Genomic DNA, 19,350 nt, shown 5'->3' with positions numbered 1-19,350 from the left:
CTATATTAATAGCTAGTAGGGGGCTTAGATTAGGTGTAATTAGTTTAAAATTCTTGTAATATTTTATTATTTTTGGTAATTTAGTGTTTGTTTGTTTTTTGGTACTTTTCTGATGGATGGAAGTCCTCTTCTTGCCCCACTTGGATGAAGAGTTCTGCCGGTCTGGATGTCCTCTTCTGCCCCATCGGATGAAGACTTCGGCCCGGCTGGGTGAACACGACTCAAGGTAGGGAGATCATCAGGGGGGTAGTGTTAGGTTTATTTAAGGGGGGTTTGGGTTAGAGTAGGGGTATGTGGGTGGTGGGTTGTAATGTTGGGGGGTGGTGGGGTTTTTCTCCTGTTAAGTGTAGTCAGTCCACGGGTCATCATTACTTCTGGGATATTAACTCCTCCCCAACAGGAAGTGCAAGAGGATCACCCAAGCAGAGCTGCTATATAGCTCCTCCCCTCTACGTCACACCCAGTCATTCTCTTGCACCCAACTAATAGATAGGATGTGTGAGAGGACTGTGGTGATTATACTTAGTTTTTATATCTTCAATCAAAAGTTTGTTATTTTAAAACAGCACCGGAGTGTGTTGTTCCTTCTCAGGTAGAATTTGAAGAAGAATCTACCTGAGTTTTTGGATGATTTTAGCCGGCGTAGCTAAGATTCATTTTGCTGTTCTCGGCCATTCTGAGGAGTGAGGTAAACTTCAGATCAGGGGACAGCGGGCAGGTTCACCTGCAAAGAGGTATGTTGCAGTATATTATTTTCTGAGGAATGGAATTGACTGAGAAAATACTGCCAATACCGATATAATGTAAGTTCAGCCTTAAATGCAGTAGTAGCAACTGGTATCAGGCTGTTATGTATATATGTGTACACTTCAGTATTCTGGGGAATGGCACTTCACTGGGATAATACTATATGCATATAACTTTTAGCCTAACTTGCAGTGGGAACGTCTAGCAACAGGCTGTTTAATGACATTTCATGTTATTTAATTTTAAACGTTTTTGCTGGCATGCTAAATCGTTTAATTATCTGAGGTACTGGGTGAAAAATTGTTTTGGGCACTGTTTTTCCACTTGGCTGTCGTTTATTTTAATTTAAGACAGTTTACTGAACTTCCCTCACTGCTGTGTGTGAGGGGGAGGGGCCTATTTTGGCGCTTTTGCTACGCATCAGAAATTCAGTCAAAAGTCTGTTTCTCTCCCTGCATGATCCGGATCGTCTCTACAGAGCTCAAGGGTCTTCAAAAATTATTTTGAGGGAGGTAATCACTCACAGCAGACCTGTGAGATTGTGCTTTGACTGTGATAAAAAACGTTTATATTTTGTACATTTTTTTCTGCTATTAAGGGTTAGTTATCCATTGTTAATGGGGGCAATCCTTTGCTAAATTTATGCCTTTACCGGGAAAAATTTGTTTTTTATAATTTCTCCGGTTCATTGTTATTCAACTGTCATAATTTTTTTCTGTGCTTCTTAAAGGCACAGTGCGTTTTTCTTATTACTTGTAAATTGAGTGAAAAGTATTTCCAAGCTTGCTAGTTTGTTAAACATGTCTGACTCAGAGGAATATCTCTGTGCTATATGTGCAAAAGCCAAGGTGGAGCCCAATAGAAATTTATGTACTAATTGCATTGATGCTACTTTAAATAAAAGTCATTCTGTACAAATTGAACATCATTCACCAAACAACGAGGGGGAAGTTATGCCGACTAACTTGCCTCACGTGTCAGTACCTGCATCTCCCGCTCGGGAGGTGCGTGATATTGTAACGCCGATTACTTCAGGGCGGCCATTACAAATCACACTACAGGACATGGCTAATGTTATGACTGAAGTTTTGTCTAAATTACCAGAACTTAGAGGTAAGCGAGATCACTCTGGGGTGAGAACAGAGTGCGCTGATAATATTAGGGCCATGTCAGATACTGCGTCACAATTTGCAGAACATGAGGACGGAGAGCTTCATTCTGCGGGTGACGGATCTGATCCAAATAAACTGGATTCAGACATTTCAAATTTTAAGTTTAAGCTGGAAAACCTCCGTGTATTACTAGGGGAGGTGTTAGCGGCTCTGAATGATTGTAACACAGTTGCAATACCAGAGAAAATGTGTAGGTTGGATAAATATTTTGCGGTACCGACGAGTACTGACGTTTTTCCTATACCTAAGAGACTTACTGAAATTGTTACTAAGGAGTGGGATAGACCCGGTGTGCCTTTCTCACCCCCTCCTATATTCCAATAGACGCCACCACACGGGACTTATGGCAAACGGTCCCTAAGGTGGAGGGAGCAGTTTCTACTTTAGCTAAGCGTACCACTATCCCGGTGGAGGATAGCTGTGCCTTTTCAGATCCAATGGATAAAAAGTTAGAGGGTTACCTTAAGAAAATGTTTGTTCAACAAGGTTTTATATTGCAACCCCTTGCATGCATTGCGCCTGTCACGGCTGCGGCAGCATTTTGGTTTGAGTCTCTGGAAGAGACCCTTGACTCAGCTCCATTAGATGAGATTACACACAAGCTTAAAACCCTTAAGCTAGCTAATTCATTTATTTCTGATGCCGTAGTACATTTAACTAAACTTACGGCTAAGAATTCCGGATTCGCCATTCAGGTGCGCAGAGCGCTGTGGCTAAAATCCTGGTCAGCTGATGTAACTTCTAAATCTAAATTACTTAACATACCTTTCAAGGGGCAGACATTATTCGGGCCCGGTTTGAAAGAAATTATCGCTGATATTACGGGAGGTAAAGGCCATGCCCTGCCTCAAGACAGAGCCAAACCAAGGGCTAGACAGTCTAATTTTCGTGCCTTTCGTAACTTCAAGGCAGGAGCAGCATCAACTTCCTCTGCTCCAAAACAGGAAGGAGCTGTTGCTCGCTACAGACAAGGCTGGAAACCTAACCAGACCTGGAGCAAGGGCAAGCAGGCCAGAAAACCTGCTGCTGCCCCTAAGACAGCATGAAGTGAGGGCCCCCGATCCGGAAACGGATCTAGTGGGGGGCAGACTCTCTCTCTTCGCCCAGGCTTGGGCAAGAGATGTCCAGGATCCCTGGGCGTTGGAGATCATATCTCAGGGATATCTTCTGGACTTCAAAGCTTCTCCTCCACAAGGGAGATTTCACCTTTCAAGGTTGTCAACAAACCAGATAAAGAAAGAGGCGTTTCTACGCTGTGTACAAGACCTTTTACTAATGGGAGTGATCCACCCAGTTCCGCGGTCGGAACACGGACAAGGGTTTTACTCAAATCTGTTTGTGGTTCCCAAAAAAGAGGGAACCTTCAGACCAATATTGGATTTAAAGATCCTAAACAAATTCCTAAGAGTTCCATCGTTCAAAATGGAAACTATCCGGACAATCTTACCCATGATCCAAAAGGGTCAGTACATGACCACAGTGGATTTAAAGGACGCTTACCTTCACATACCGATTCACAAAGATCACTACCGGTATCTAAGGTTTGCCTTCCTAGACAGGCATTACCAGTTTGTAGCTCTTCCATTCGGATTGGCTATGGCTCCAAGAATCTTCACAAAGGTTCTGGGCGCTCTTCTGGCGGTACTAAGACCGCGAGGAATTTCGGTGGCTCCGTACCTAGACGACATTCTGATACAAGCGTCAAGCTTTCAAACTGCCAAGTCTCATACAGAGTTAGTACTGGCTTTTCTAAGGTCGCATGGGTGGAAGGTGAACGAAGAGAAAAGTTCTCTCTTTCCACTCACAAGAGTTCCCTTCTTGGGGACTCTTATAGATTCTGTAGAAATGAAGATCTACCTGACAGAAGGCAGGTTAATAAAGCTTCAAGATGCTTGCTGTGTCCTTCATTCCATTCAACACCCGTCAGTGGTTCAATGCATGGAGGTGATCGGCTTAATGGTAGCGGCAATGGACATAGTTCCCTTTGCACGCCTACATCTCAGACCTCTGCAATTGTGCATGCTAAGTCAGTGGAATGGGGATTACTCAGATTTGTCCCCTATTCTGAATCTGGATCAAGAGACCAGAAATTCTCTTCTATGGTGGCTTTCTCGGCCACATCTGTCCAGGGGGATGCCATTCAGCAGACCAGATTGGACTATTGTAACAACAGACACCAGCCTACTAGGCTGGGGCGCTGTCTGGAATTCCCTGAAGGCTCAGGGATCATGGACTCAGGAGGAGAGTCTCCTTCCAATAAACATTCTGGAATTGAGAGCAGTTCTCAATGCCCTTCTGGCTTGGCCTCAGTTAACAACTCGGGGGTTCATCAGGTTTCAGTCGGACAACATCACGACTGTAGCTTACATCAAGGAGGGACAAGAAGCTCCCTAGCGATGATGGAAGTATCAAAGATAATTCGCTGGGCAGAGTCTCACTCTTGCCACCTGTCAGCGATCCACATTCCTGGAGTGGAGAACTGGGAGGCAGATTTCCTAAGTCGTCAGACTTTTCATCCGGGGGAGTGGGAACTTCATCCGGAGGTCTTTGCCCAAATACTTCGACTTTGGGGCAAACCAGAGATAGATCTCATGGCGTCTCGCCAGAACGCCAAGCTCCCTTGTTACGGGTCCAGGTCCAGGGACCCGGGAGCGGTCCTGGTAGATGCTTTGACAGCACCTTGGACCTTCGGGATGGCCTATGTGTTTCCACCCTTCCCGATGCTTCCTCGATTGATTGCCAGGATCAAACAGGAGAGAGCATCGGTGATTCTAATAGCGCCTGCGTGGCCACGCAGGACCTGGTATGCAGATCTAGTGGACATGTCATCCTGTCCACCTTGGTCTCTGCCTCTGAGACAGGACCTTTTAATTCAGGGTCCTTTCAAACATCAAAATCTAATTTCTCTGAAGCTGACTGCTTGGAAATTGAACGCTTGATTTTATCAAAGCGTGGATTTTCGGAGTCAGTAATTGATACCCTAATACAGGCTAGGAAACCTGTTACCAGAAAGATTTACCATAAAATATGGCGTAAATACTTACATTGGTGCGAATCCAAGAGTTACTCATGGAGTAAGGTTAGGATTCCTAGGATATTGTCTTTTCTACAAGAGGGTTTAGAAAAGGGTTTATCTGCTAGTTCCTTAAAGGGACAGATCTCAGCTCTGTCCATTCTTTTACACAAACGTCTGTCAGAAGTTCCAGACGTTCAGGCTTTTTGCCAGGCTTTGGCCAGGATTAAGCCTGTGTTTAAAACTGTTGCTCCACCATGGAGCTTAAATTTAGTTCTTAACGTTTTACAGGGTGTTCCGTTTGAACCCCTTCATTCCATTGATATTAAATTGTTATCTTGGAAAGTTCTGTTTTTAATGGCTATTTCCTCGGCTCGTAGAGTCTCTGAGTTATCAGCCTTACATTGTGATTCTCTGTATCTGATTTTTCATTCAGATAAGGTAGTTCTGCGTACTAAACCTGGGTTCTTACCTAAGGTTGTCACTAACAAGAATATCAATCAAGAGATTGTTGTTCCATCATTGTGTCCTAACCCTTCTTCAAAGAAGGAACGACTTCTACACAATCTAGATGTAGTCCGTGCCCTGAAATTTTATTTACAGGCAACTAAAGATTTTCGCCAAACTTCTTCCCTGTTTGTCGTTTATTCTGGACAGAGGAGAGGTCAAAAAGCTTCTGCTACCTCTCTCTCTTTTTGGCTTCGTAGCATAATACGTTTAGCCTATGAGACTGCTGGACAGCAGCCTCCTGAAAGAATTACAGCTCATTCTACTAGAGCTGTGGCTTCCACTTGGGCCTTTAAGAATGAGGCATCTGTTGAACAGATTTGCAAGGCTGCAACTTGGTCTTCTCTTCATACTTTTTCCAAATTTTACAAATTTGACACTTTTGCTTCTTCGGAGGCTGTTTTTGGGAGAAAGGTTCTTCAGGCAGTGGTCCCTTCCGTATAAAGATCCTGCCTGTCCCTCCCGTCATCCGTGTACTTTAGCTTTGGTATTGGTATCCCAGAAGTAATGATGACCCGTGGACTGACTACACTTAACAGGAGAAAACATAATTTATGCTTACCTGATAAATTCCTTTCTCCTGTAGTGTAGTCAGTCCACGGCCCGCCCTGTTTTTTATGGCTGGTCTAAATTTTTAAATTATACTCCAGTCACCACTGCACCCTATAGTTTCTCCTTTCTCGTTTGGTTCTCGGTCGAATGACTGGGTGTGACGTAGAGGGGAGGAGCTATATAGCAGCTCTGCTTGGGTGATCCTCTTGCACTTCCTGTTGGGGAGGAGTTAATATCCCAGAAGTAATGATGACCCGTGGACTGACTACACTACAGGAGAAAGGAATTTATCAGGTAAGCATAAATTATGTTTTTTACAGGCAAAAGAGCTGTTTTCTTTGGGGCATGCCCCGCAAAAGGCCCTTTTAAGGGCTGGTAAGGTAATAGAGCTGTTAACTTTTGTAATTTAGTATAGGGTAGGGCATTTTTTTATTTTGGGGGGCTTTGTTATTTTATTAGGGGGCTTAGATTAGCTGTAATTAGTTTAAAATTGCCGGTCTGGATGTCCTCTTCTGGCCCATCGGATGAAGACTTCGGCCCGGCTGGGTGAACACGACTCAAGGTAGGGAGATCTTCAGGGGGGTAGTGTTAGGTTTATTTAAGGGGGGTTTGGGTTAGAGTAGGGGTATGTGGGTGGTGGGTTGTAATGTTGGGGGGTGGTATTGTGTTTTTTTTTACAGGCAAAAGAGCTGTTTTCTTTGGGGCATGCCCCGCAAAAGGCCCTTTTAAGGGCTGGTAAGGTAATAGAGCTGTTAACTTTTGTAATTTAGTATAGGGTAGGGCATTTTTTTATTTTGGGGGGCTTTGTTATTTTATTAGGGGGCTTAGATTAGCTGTAATTAGTTTAAAATTCTTGTAATTTTTTTTTATTTTTTGTAATTTAGTGTTTTGGTTTTTTTGTAATTTAGTGGGGGTTTTTTGTACTTTAGTTTAGTTTATTTAATTGTAGATAATTGTAGGTACTTGTAGTTAATTTATTTAATGATAGTGTAGTGTTAGGTTTAATTGTAACTTAGGTTAGGATTTATTTTACAGGTAATTTTGTAATTATTTTAACTAGGTAGCTATTAAATAGTCAATAACTATTTAATAGCTATTGTACCTAGTTAAAATAAATACACAGTTGCCTGTAAAATAAACATAAATCCTAAGATAGCTACAATGTAACTATTATTTATATTGTAGCTATATTAGGGTTTATTTTACAGGTAAGTATTTAGTTTTAAATAGTATTCATTTATTTAATTAATTTATTGATAGTGTAGTGTTAGGTGTAATTGTAACTTAGGTTAGGATTTATTTTACAGGTAAATTTGTATTTATTTTAACTAGGTAGCTATTAAATAGTTAATAACTATTTAATAGCTATTGTACCTAGTTAAAATAAATACAAACTTACCTGTAAAATAAAAATAAACCCTAATTTAGCTACAATGTAACTATTAGTTATATTGTAGCTAGCTTAGGGTTTATTTTACAGGTAAGTATTTAGTTTTAAATAGGATTAATTTATTTAATTATAGTAAATTTATTTCGTTTTATTTAAATTATATTTAAGTTAGGGGGTGTTAGGGTTAGGGTTAGACTTAGGTTTAGGGGTTAATAACCTTATTATAGTAGCGGCGATGTTGGGGGCGGGAGATTAGGGGTTAATAATTGTAGGTAGGTGGCGGCGATGTTAGAGAGGGCAGATTAGGGGTTAATAAAATTTATTATAGGGTTTGGGAGGCGGGAGTGCGGCGGTTTAGGGGTTAATACATTTATTATAGTGGCGGCGATGTCCGGTCGGCAGATTATGGGTTAATACCTGTAGTTAGGTTGCGGCGACGTTAGGGGGGGCAGATTAGGGGTTAATAACTATAATGTAGGGGTCGGCGATGTTAGGGACAGCAGATTAGGGGTTAATAGCTATAATGTAGGTGGCGGCGATGTCCGGTCGGCAGATTAGGGGTTAATACTTGTAGTTAGGTTGCGGCGACATTGGGGGGGCAGATTAGGGGTTAATAACTATAATGTAAGGGTCGGCAATGTTAGGGACAGCAGATTAGGGGTTAATAGCTATAATGTAGGTGGCGGCGATGTCTGGTCGGCAGATTAGGGGTTAATACTTGTAGTTAGATTGCGGCGACGTTGGGGGGGGCAGATTAGGGGTTAATAACTATAATGTAGGGGTCGGCGATGTTAGGGACAGCAGATTAGGGGTTAATAGCTATAATGTAGGTGGCGGCGGTGTCCGGTCGGCAGATTAGGGGTTAATACTTGTAGTTAGGATTGCGGCGACGTTGGGGGGGGCAGATTAGGGGTTAATAACTATAATGTAGGGGTCGGCGATGTTAGGGACAGCAGATTAGGGGTTAATAGCTATAATGTAGGTGGCGGCGGTGTCCGGTCGGCAGATTAGGGGTTAATACTTGTAGTTAGATTGCGGCGACGTTGGGGGGGGGGGCAGATTAGGGGTTAATTAAATTTATTATAGTGTTTGGGAGGCGGGAGTGCAGCGGTTTAGGGGTTAATACATTTATTATAGTGGCGGCGATATCCAGTCGGCAGATTAGGGGTTAATAAAATAATGCAGGTGTCAGCGATAGCGGGGGCGGCAGATTAGGGGTTAATAAGTGTTAGATTAGGGGTGTTTAGAGACTCGGGGTACATGTTAGGGTGTTAGGTGCAGACTTAGTGTTTCCCCATAGGAAACAATGGGGCTGCGTGTGAGGTTTTTTTTCAGTCGAAACTCCCCATTATTTCCTATGGGGAAATGCCGAATTTTACCGAGCTAATTCGGATTTATTCAGAGATACGGCAGCTATTTCAGATTCATTCGGTAGATTCGGAAGTATTTTAATTCGGAAATTCGAATCGATCCGAATCTCCGAATTTACAGAATTTTCCGAATTTCCGAATAAATCCGAAACGAATCGCACATGTCTAATGGAGGATGAGCTCAAACAGAATCTCAATGCTTCTGATATTGAACCTAAACTAGCCTCAGTAAATAAAGAAATCGCTGAAATGAAAAAAGAATTACAGATCAAAAAGCTTGAAAAGTTTTACAGAGATGATCAGGACTATACGCACGGAACTGTTTACAGATGGACGAGGGAACACACCGGAAGGGAACACCAGTACACTTCCGGTCGGGCATGGCGTGGTAATCGGCATCAGAGACATGAAGCAAGTATGGCGGAATCACTAACGGATAGCTCTCCAGAGGAATCCGATACAAGCAATGATGTGGGGGCAAGAGACACCGCCGCACAAGGCCCTCAGGTACGGTTTGTGTAGAAGGTACCGCAACAACAACAACAGATGACAAGACAAAGACACAAGAGTTAGTGGTGAATATCTAGGGCCACCCTAAATGCTGCAGAAGAACAGGTACTCAATAGAGGACTTTCATATTGCCGGAGTAATAACTGTGATTTAGTTTCAACCTACAGCAGAATTTGAATAGACTGTTTAGGAATTTAAAATTGAAATCTATTTTTGCTAGTAACCTAATGCAGCCAAAAGCAAACATTGCTAAAGAGTTAAGCATATGCAACTTTGGGTTAAAGATTAAAAGTAAATTTATACAAAAGTATATGTATAACAGTTATAATAGCTGTATTGATACATACATTAAAGGGTCATGATACCCAAATGTTGAAACATTTTAAAGTGATGCAGCATAGCTGTAAAAAGCTGACTAGAAAATATCACCTGAACATCTCTATATAAAAAAGGAAGATATTTTACCTCAAAAAGTCCTAAGTATTCACACCCCATTGCAAAGGACTTTAAGCAGCAAATCAGAATGTCTGTCCCGGGACAGGCAAGGGAGTGAGGCTCATGCACACCCATGTTATTTTAAGGAAGTTTACTATGAAATCTCATGAGAGTTAATTCAAATCTCATGAGATCACAATAAAAGAGTTCATGACCTCAGCAACATTGATGCTGATTGGCTGCAGTTCATTTCTTCGTTTTTTTTTACCTGCAGCTGGACAGCAGCCGAAGTATAACTTTTTACACATGACTTACTCTGGTGAGCTGAGGAAATTGTGACATGAGGTAAAAAATCTTCCTTTTTTACATAGAGGTGCTCAGGTGATATTTTCCTGTCAGCTTTTTACAGTTATACTGCATCACTTTCAAGTGACTTAGCATATGAGTATTATGTCCCTTTAAGTTGGTTTGTAATGATGTGAATAAACTAAAGAATGCTGTATATCACAAAGGAATTAGTAAACTTAATCCCTCTAAGGCAGAACGTGAAGCTTTAATTGTGTTTAAAAATAAAAAAATATATTATATACAAGCAAGCAGATAAGGGTGGGGCTTTGGTCCTTTTAGATAAGAACTAATATGTTGATGAAATAAAAACTCGATTGGCAGATAAAAATACATGCTTGTTGTTGAATTACAATCCTACTAGTGTCATACAAAAAGAAATCACATGCTGCTTAAATAAAACTATTACCAATGGTTTAATTGATGATGAGACTAAGAAGTTTTTGTATGTCAATAATGGGATAATACCTGTTTTCTATACACTTCCTAAAGTGCACAAAAAAGTTGACAAACCACCAGGTAGACCAATTGTGACCAGCACTCGGTCTATTTTCTCTAACATTTCTATCTACTTGGATCTGATTTTAAGGGGTTTTGTAGAACAATCTGCCTCTTATGTAAAAGGCACTAGCAATTTTTTAAGTATAGTTTAGAGATATTGAAATGTCAGAAAGATGTATTATCTTTAGTCTTGATGTGATCATTATATATATATATATATATATATATATATATATATATATATATATATATATATATATGATAGAAATAAAAGAGATCAGCGCTAGAAGTTTATGAGTGTGCTGTTGGTCTTAATATATCTTCCCATCCACTACTGGAAAATATATGAATATGCAGGACCCTTGCTAGTTAGACATCAAACAGTCTCATTCAGTCAAGTATGGCAAGTCTATGGATGTATATTATTCATTAATATCCACAATGCTAGTTCCTGTGTGCTGTGGAGGAGTAGGCTGCTCGTCTGAGAGAAGAAGAAAGATCCCCCGCAGGGCAAGGTTCCTCTTAGTGATCTAGAAGAGTGTGAGACAAAACAAGCGCCCAGAGGCACACTTCGTGTAGTACGTTTAGATAAATAACTTATACTTTAACAGTTGGAAAAAATCCGCTCTCACCTGATTCAACCTCAGCTTATGAGGTATGTAATAAGCGCTTCTGTTTATATACTCAGGTCTCGTATCGTCCTCCTATAGGTCCTCAGGTCTCCAGTTCCTCCTTGAAGTCTGCAGAGTGTTCCTGGAGCTCTGCAGCCTATATTTAGAAGGGGACTAGGGCATAGGAGTACGAGAGTGTGTACTGTTTAAAATATACAACTACCAGGTAATAGAGATAAAAACAGGTGTTTATTTATATATATATACACACAAAGAATTATCGTTTTTAACAGTGCAAGATAAAAGCCCCTACAGGTATTTCTTTGTAGGAGAAGAGAGAGAAATATTCCACGTTTAGCAGAAAAACACTATAGAGCTGTAGTCATACAGGTGTTACATCCAGCATGCAGTGCTAGAAACACAAGTGACTAAATTGCTCTGATAAATATATAAACAAGTATGGAGCACCAAAGGATATTCGCAGATCTGCTTATATAAATAGATATTAAAGCAGTCCAATCCTTTATGCAGCTCCGTGTAGATGTATAGGCACAGCGTGCAATGTCAGCGTGTGGCGGGGGGCGGAGCCTAACGCGTTTCGTAACCAATGGGTTACTTCATCAGAGGTGTGGGCCGCCCCCCTACCTTGATCTATTTATACGCATTAGTGAGGCTAGTCTGCCTCCTGTGTGCCCCTCTATCGCCATTTTGAATAAGGGCAGACAAGTTTGTGCTTATTTTGTATTTACATAAAGTGTGCAATATTACTTAGACACGCAGTAATATCCCAAACATATAATCCATTGTGTACATGGTCTACATATTCTTTCAGAGAATGCTAAAACATATTAGTCTCCTCACATGTTTAAATCCTATGTCAAATTCCTTCAGCTGCAGAGCATACCAGCTGGTGAATTTACATAAGACAACATGATCTTAGAGGCATAGTTACACGTTTTAAGTTTTACACAGATTAAATAAAAAGTGATTAGATAAATAGAATCTATATATATAACATTTTAAAACTTTATAAAATTATTTAAAAAACTTTAAAATAGTACATTGTAAAGAAGCATGTTATAAAATAATATTTCATAGGGTTCCCTGTTTTTATTATTATTACAGGACCACTTAAAACCGCTGTTAGTTTGTAAGTAGATGATGGGTATATTGTTTTTGTATTTAAAACAATTTTTCTATAACTATCACAGCCTTTGTGTATAAAAGCTGATCATTATTTATTATATTAGTATGTGTTTCTATTAATACGTATTAAGAATGGACACAATAAAATACTATCTTGGATTATTACAGAAAGGCTGCAAGGTCAATATCTCTGTTTAGCCCTTTGGGTTCTAGAGTTTCTAGTTTATGAATCCACATCGTCTCCCGTTTGCGTAATTCTAGGAGTCTACTACCCCCTCTTTTACCTGGTAGTATGTGGTCTATTGCTTTAATAAAAAATTCCTTGTTATTTTTTCCATGAACCTGAGAAAAGAGGGTTATTAGTGGGTTTTTAAGTATACCTGCCTCAATATTTTTCATATGCTCAAGGCAGCGAATTTTAAGACCCTGTGTCGTGCGCCCTATATACCTTTTAGGGTTGCTGCATGTGCATTCTAACATGTAAACAACAAAGTCTGATTTGCAGTTTAGTAAGCCTTTAATGGGGTAATTGTCTCCCTTTGTCCCGCTATCAATATATTTGTTATACTTTTTCTCTTTGTGTGTATGTGCACAACAGACGCAGTTCTTTCTATAGCACTTATAGAAGCCTTGTAGATTCGTGATCTTACCACTACCTTTTTTCTTTGTTAATTGTGTATCGCTAGGTGCCAAGAAGTTTTTCAAATTTTTATTTTTCTTATAGGTAACATTTGGTCTATTTCCTATAGTATCCTTAAGTATAGGGTCATTCTTTAGTATTGACCAATTCTTTTGTAATATATTTTTGATTTTCCAGTGTCCTTCATTGAATGTAGTGACGAAATTAATTCTATTATCCCTTTTATGTCTGACAGTACTTCTACTTATGTTGTTCATATTAGCAGCTGGTTGTTCTTGACTAATATCCTTTCCTCGTATGAGTGTCTGCCTATCCAATTTAATTACTTTCTCATATGCACCCTGGACTGTCTCTATATGATAGTGTTTCTCTACAAACTTATCTTTCAGAGTATGTGCTTCTATTTTAAAATTATTGATATCAGTGCAGTTACGCCTCAGTCTTTGAAACTGACCGTAAGGGATGTTTTCTATCCACTTAGGGTGGTGGCTGCTTCTTGCGTCTAGATAACCATTAGTATCCGTAGATTTCCTATAAAGTTTGCTGCATATTTTTCCCTCAGAAATATATAGTGTAATGTCCAAAAAGTCAATTGCGGACTCTTCTAGTCTTTGGGTGAACTTTAGGTTCATACAGTTTGTATTAAGCTCATGTACAAAGGTATTCCAAAGTTCAACTTCGCCATCCCAAATAATCAGAATGTCATCTATGAACCGATGCCATCGGATTATATTTTTGTATTTAAACTTAGAATCTTCATAGATCATATCTTCCTCGAAGACTCCCATGTACAGGTTCCCAAAATTGGGCGCAAATTTGGTGCCCATTGCGGTCCCTGTACATTGTAGGTAAAAATTTCCTTCAAATCTGAAGTAGTTGTTTTTTAGGATGTACCTAATGGATTCTAGTATGAAGTTTCTCTGTATCGGTGCAATATGATTAGTTAAGTTTAAAGATCTTTTAATAGCATCAATCCCACAGTCATGTGGGATTGATGTATATAGTGCCGTTACGTCTAGGGTTGCCCGTTTGTACGTGGGTTTCCATTCTAGGCCCTCTAGTATTTGTAAGAGATGAGGAGTGTCTCTCAAGTATGATTTTAAGTTCACAACCATAGGTCTAAGAAATAAATCCACATATTCTGAGAGTCTAGATGTCAGAGAATCTATTCCCGAGATAATGGGTCTCCCGGGAGGTTTCTCTAGACTCTTGTGGATTTTTGGCAAATAATAAAATATTGCCGTCTTAGGTTCGTCATTGGCTAGATATTTCCTCTCTCTTTCGGACAGTACTCTATTTTGATAGCCACTATTGATAAGTTCAGTATATGATCTTATAAATATGGAGGTAGGGTCATTTCTCAGTGTCACATATGTGGTTGTATCTGACAGCTGACGTGTTGCTTCCTCCAGATAGTCTATCCTATCTACATCCCTCCTCCCTTGTCAGCCTCACAAATTATAATTTGTTCATTGTCCATAAGTGTTTTTAGGACGTTTTTTTCTTTGATACTTAAGTTGTGGTTATATATCTTATAGTTGTTGCACAGGTCCATGCACTCTTTTGTAACTTTGTCTTTAAACTGGCTGATATATTTACCCTGTGATTGAACCGGGAAAAATATGGACTTTGGTCTAAGACCACTATTAATTATTTTGAATTCATCTATTATTTCTGAATCATTACTGAGTTCTGGTTGGGTCTGAAAGTTATTTCTACTCTCATTCTCTAGATCCATTAAGGCTTCTAGTGTTTCCATGTCTGTCTGTGTCAGGCTATCAGAATTTTGTAGTCTTTTTTCCTTTTCAAAATGTCTGACTAGTGTGAGTTTTCTTATGAATTTATTTATGTCAATGAAAAGCTCAAACGGGTTAGGTTTTTGAGTTGGTGCAAAGGACAGGCCTCTTTTAAGTAGACTTGTCTCCTCCAAGCTTAGTATATGTTTAGAAAGGTTAAAGATTTTGATAGAATCTTCTTTTTTAACTATTATCTCATTTCCCTTCGTCTTTTTAAGCTGAGATTTTCTTCCAGCCCTGCACCCTCTTCTTCTTCCAAGGGTGTGTATTGTGTCTCCCTTCCTTCTCTTTGTGTCTCTATGTTCCTGGGTCTGTCTGTCAGATGTCTCTCGTGAAAATCCTTATCTTGATAATTGTTTCTATTTCTGTGGCTATTTTGGTTGTATTGCTCTCTGGGTGTCCTTATTTGTTCCCATGTATCTCTCCATTCCTGATTGTGGTTCCCTATCTTATGTGGATATTGATTATTCCTATTTGAATTGGAATTGTGAAATCTTCTGCCTCTCGTGTGGTAGTTATTTCCTCTATATGAATATTTCCTCTATATGAATGGTATGATTCATTTCTGCTATATCCTTCATCCCTATAGTATTCTTGTTTATAGTTAGTGTGTTGGGGCGGATACCCTCTATTAGCATAATCATATCTATTGTGTCTAGGAGTTGGTTTTCTAGGGGGGAATTCGAATCTGATGTTGGATGGTTTAGGAGTTCTTGGATCAGCTCTCTTGGTTTCTTTTTCTTTTATGTGATTGTTTCGAATAATATCACTGTACAGAGTATTACCAGTAGTATTAGATACTGTAAGTGGTGAGTTGGGTGTATCGTTTCCTCCTGGTGTAATGGGTGTAAATGGTACATCAGTTTCAATCTCAATGTTTCCTGCTTGTTCACTAGCTTTCCTTTGAATGTCTCTTTCTAGTTTTTTCTTTTTCTTAAGTTTTAGATCCCTCTCTAATTTACTCATTCTTTCTCTTATGTCACTATCTAGTTTGTCATAGTGTGTGTCTCCTTTGAAAGGTAACAGTAAGGTTCTTATTTTTTGTAATTCAGCGGTAACTTTGTCTAAGTTTGCTTCTCTGAATCTAATTATGATTCTTATTAGTTTAGTTGAACATTCTTCTAAAACAGTTTCCCATTCAGTGATCAATTCTATATCTGTGCTGTTAAATACCCGTTTGAGCTTTTCATTGACATAAACAAATTCATAAGAAAACTCACACTAGTCAGACATTTTGAAAAGGAAAAAAGACTACAAAATTCTGATAGCCTGACACAGACAGACATGGAAACACTAGAAGCCTTAATGGATCTAGAGAATGAGAGTAGAAATAACTTTCAGACCCAACCAGAACTCAGTAATGATTCAGAAATAATAGATGAATTCAAAATAATTAATAGTGGTCTTAGACCAAAGTCCATATTTTTCCCGGTTCAATCACAGGGTAAATATATCAGCCAGTTTAAAGACAAAGTTACAAAAGAGTGCATGGACCTGTGCGACAACTATAAGATATATAACCACAACTTAAGTATCAAAGAAAAAAACGTCCTAAAAACACTTATGGACAATGAACAAATTATAATTTGTGAGGCTGACAAGGGAGGAGGGATTGTAATCCTAGATAGGATAGACTATCTGGAGGAAGCAACACGTCAGCTGTCAGATACAACCACATATGTGACACTGAGAAATGACCCTACCTCCATATTTATAAGATCATATACTGAACTTATCAATAGTGGCTATCAAAATAGAGTACTGTCCGAAAGAGAGAGGAAATATCTAGCCAATGACGAACCTAAGACGGCAATATTTTATTATTTGCCAAAAATCCACAAGAGTCTAGAGAAACCTCCCGGGAGACCCATTATCTCGGGAATAGATTCTCTGATATCTAGACTCTCAGAATATGTGGATTTATTTCTTAGACCTATGGTTGTGAACTTAAAATCATACTTGAGAGACACTCCTCATCTCTTACAAATACTAGAGGGCCTAGAATGGAAACCCACGTACAAATGGGCAACCCTAGACGTAACGGCACTATATACATCAATCCCACATGACTGTGGGATTGATGCTATTAAAAGATCTTTAAACTTAACTAATCATATTGCACCGATACAGAGAAACTTCATACTAGAATCCATTAGGTACATCCTAAAAAACAACTACTTCAGATTTGAAGGAAATTTTTACCTACAATGTACAGGGACCGCAATGGGCACCAAATTTGCGCCCAATTTTGCGAACCTGTACATGGGAGTCTTCGAGGAAGATATGATCTATGAAGATTCTAAGTTTAAATACAAAAATATAATCCGATGGCATCGGTTCATAGATGACATTCTGATTATTTGGGATGGCGAAGTTGAACTTTGGAATACCTTTGTACATGAGCTTAATACAAACTGTATGAACCTAAAGTTCACCCAAAGACTAGAAGAGTCCGCAATTGACTTTTTGGACATTACACTATATATTTCTGAGGGAAAAATATGCAGCAAACTTTATAGGAAATCTACGGATACTAATGGTTATCTAGACGCAAGAAGCAGCCACCACCCTAAGTGGATAGAAAACATCCCTTACGGTCAGTTTCAAAGACTGAGGCGTAACTGCACTGATATCAATAATTTTAAAATAGAAGCACATACTCTGAAAGATAAGTTTGTAGAGAAACACTATCCTATAGAGACAGTCCAGGGTGCATATGAGAAAGTAATTAAATTGGATAGGCAGACACTCATACGAGGAAAGGATATTAGTCAAGAACAACCAGCTGCTAATATGAACAACATAAGTAGAAGTACTGTCAGACATAAAAGGGATAATAGAATTAATTTTGTCACTACATTCAATGAAGGACACTGGAAAATCAAAAATATATTACAAAAGAATTGGTCAATACTAAAGAATGACCCTATACTTAAGGATACTATAGGAAATAGACCAAATGTTACCTATAAGAAAAATAAAAATTTGAAAAACTTCTTGGCACCTAGCGATACACAATTAACAAAGAAAAAAGGTAGTGGTAAGATCACGAATCTACAAGGCTTCTATAAGTGCTATAGAAAGAACTGCGTCTGTTGTGCACATACACACAAAGAGAAAAAGTATAACAAATATATTGATAGTGGGACAAAGGGAGACAATTACCCCATTAAAGGCTTACTAAACTGCAAATCAGACTTTGTTGTTTACATGTTAGAATGCACATGCAGCAACCCTAAAAGGTATATATGGCGCACGACACGGGGTCTTAAAATTCGCTGCCTTGAGCATATGAAAAATATTGAGGCAGGTATACTTAAAAACCCACTAATAACCCACTTTTCTCAGGTTCATGGAAAAAATAACAAGGAATTTTTTATTAAAGCAATAGACCACATACTACCAGGTAAAAGAGGGGGTAGTAGACTCCTAGAATTACGCAAACGGGAGACGATGTGGATTCATAAACTAGAAACTCTAGAACCCAAAGGGCTAAACAGAGATATTGACCTTGCAGCCTTTCTGTAATAATCCAAGATAGTATTTTATTGTGTCCATTCTTAATACGTATTAATAGAAACACATACTAATATAATAAATAATGATCAGCTTTTATACACAAAGGCTGTGATAGTTATAGAAAAATTGTTTTAAATACAAAAACAATATACCCATCATCTACTTACAAACTAACAGCGGTTTTAAGTGGTCCTGTAATAATAATAAAAACAGGGAACCCTATGAAATATTATTTTATAACATGCTTCTTTACAATGTACTATTTTAAAGTTTTTTAAATAATTTTATAAAGTTTTAAAATGTTATATATATAGATTCTATTTATCTAATCACTTTTTATTTAATCTGTGTAAAACTTAAAACGTGTAACTATGCCTCTAAGATCATGTTGTCTTATGTAAATTCACCAGCTGGTATGCTCTGCAGCTGAAGTAATTTGACATAGGATTTAAACATGTGAGGAGACTAATATGTTTTAGCATTCTCTGAATGAATATGTAGACCATGTACACAATGGATTATATGTTTGGGATATTACTGCGTGTCTAAGTAATATTGCACACTTTATGTAAATACAAAATAAGCACAAACTTGTCTGCCCTTATTCAAAATGGCGATAGAGGGGCACACAGGAGGCAGACTAGCCTCACTAATGCGTATAAATAGATCAAGGTAGGGGGGCGGCCCACACCTCTGATGAAGTAACCCATTGGTTACGAAACGCGTTAGGCTCCGCCCCCCGCCACACGCTGACATTGCACGCTGTGCCTATACATCTACACGGAGCTGCATAAAGGATTGGACTGCTTTAATATCTATTTATATAAGCAGATCTGCGAATATCCTTTGGTGCTCCATACTTGTTTATATATTTATCAGAGCAATTTAGTCACTTGTGTTTCTAGCACTGCATGCTGGATGTAACACCTGTATGACTACAGCTCTATAGTGTTTTTCTGCTAAACGTGGAATATTTCTCTCTCTTCTCCTACAAAGAAATACCTGTAGGGGCTTTTATCTTGCACTGTTAAAAACGATAATTCTTTGTGTGTATATATATATATAAATAAACACCTGTTTTTATCTCTATTACCTG

Source organism: Bombina bombina, chromosome 1 (genome assembly GCF_027579735.1).
Source record: "Bombina bombina isolate aBomBom1 chromosome 1, aBomBom1.pri, whole genome shotgun sequence".
NCBI classification, from domain to species: domain Eukaryota; kingdom Metazoa; phylum Chordata; class Amphibia; order Anura; family Bombinatoridae; genus Bombina; species Bombina bombina.
The sequence above is the reverse complement of the archived record's forward strand: the minus strand, read 5'-3'. Positions refer to the sequence as shown.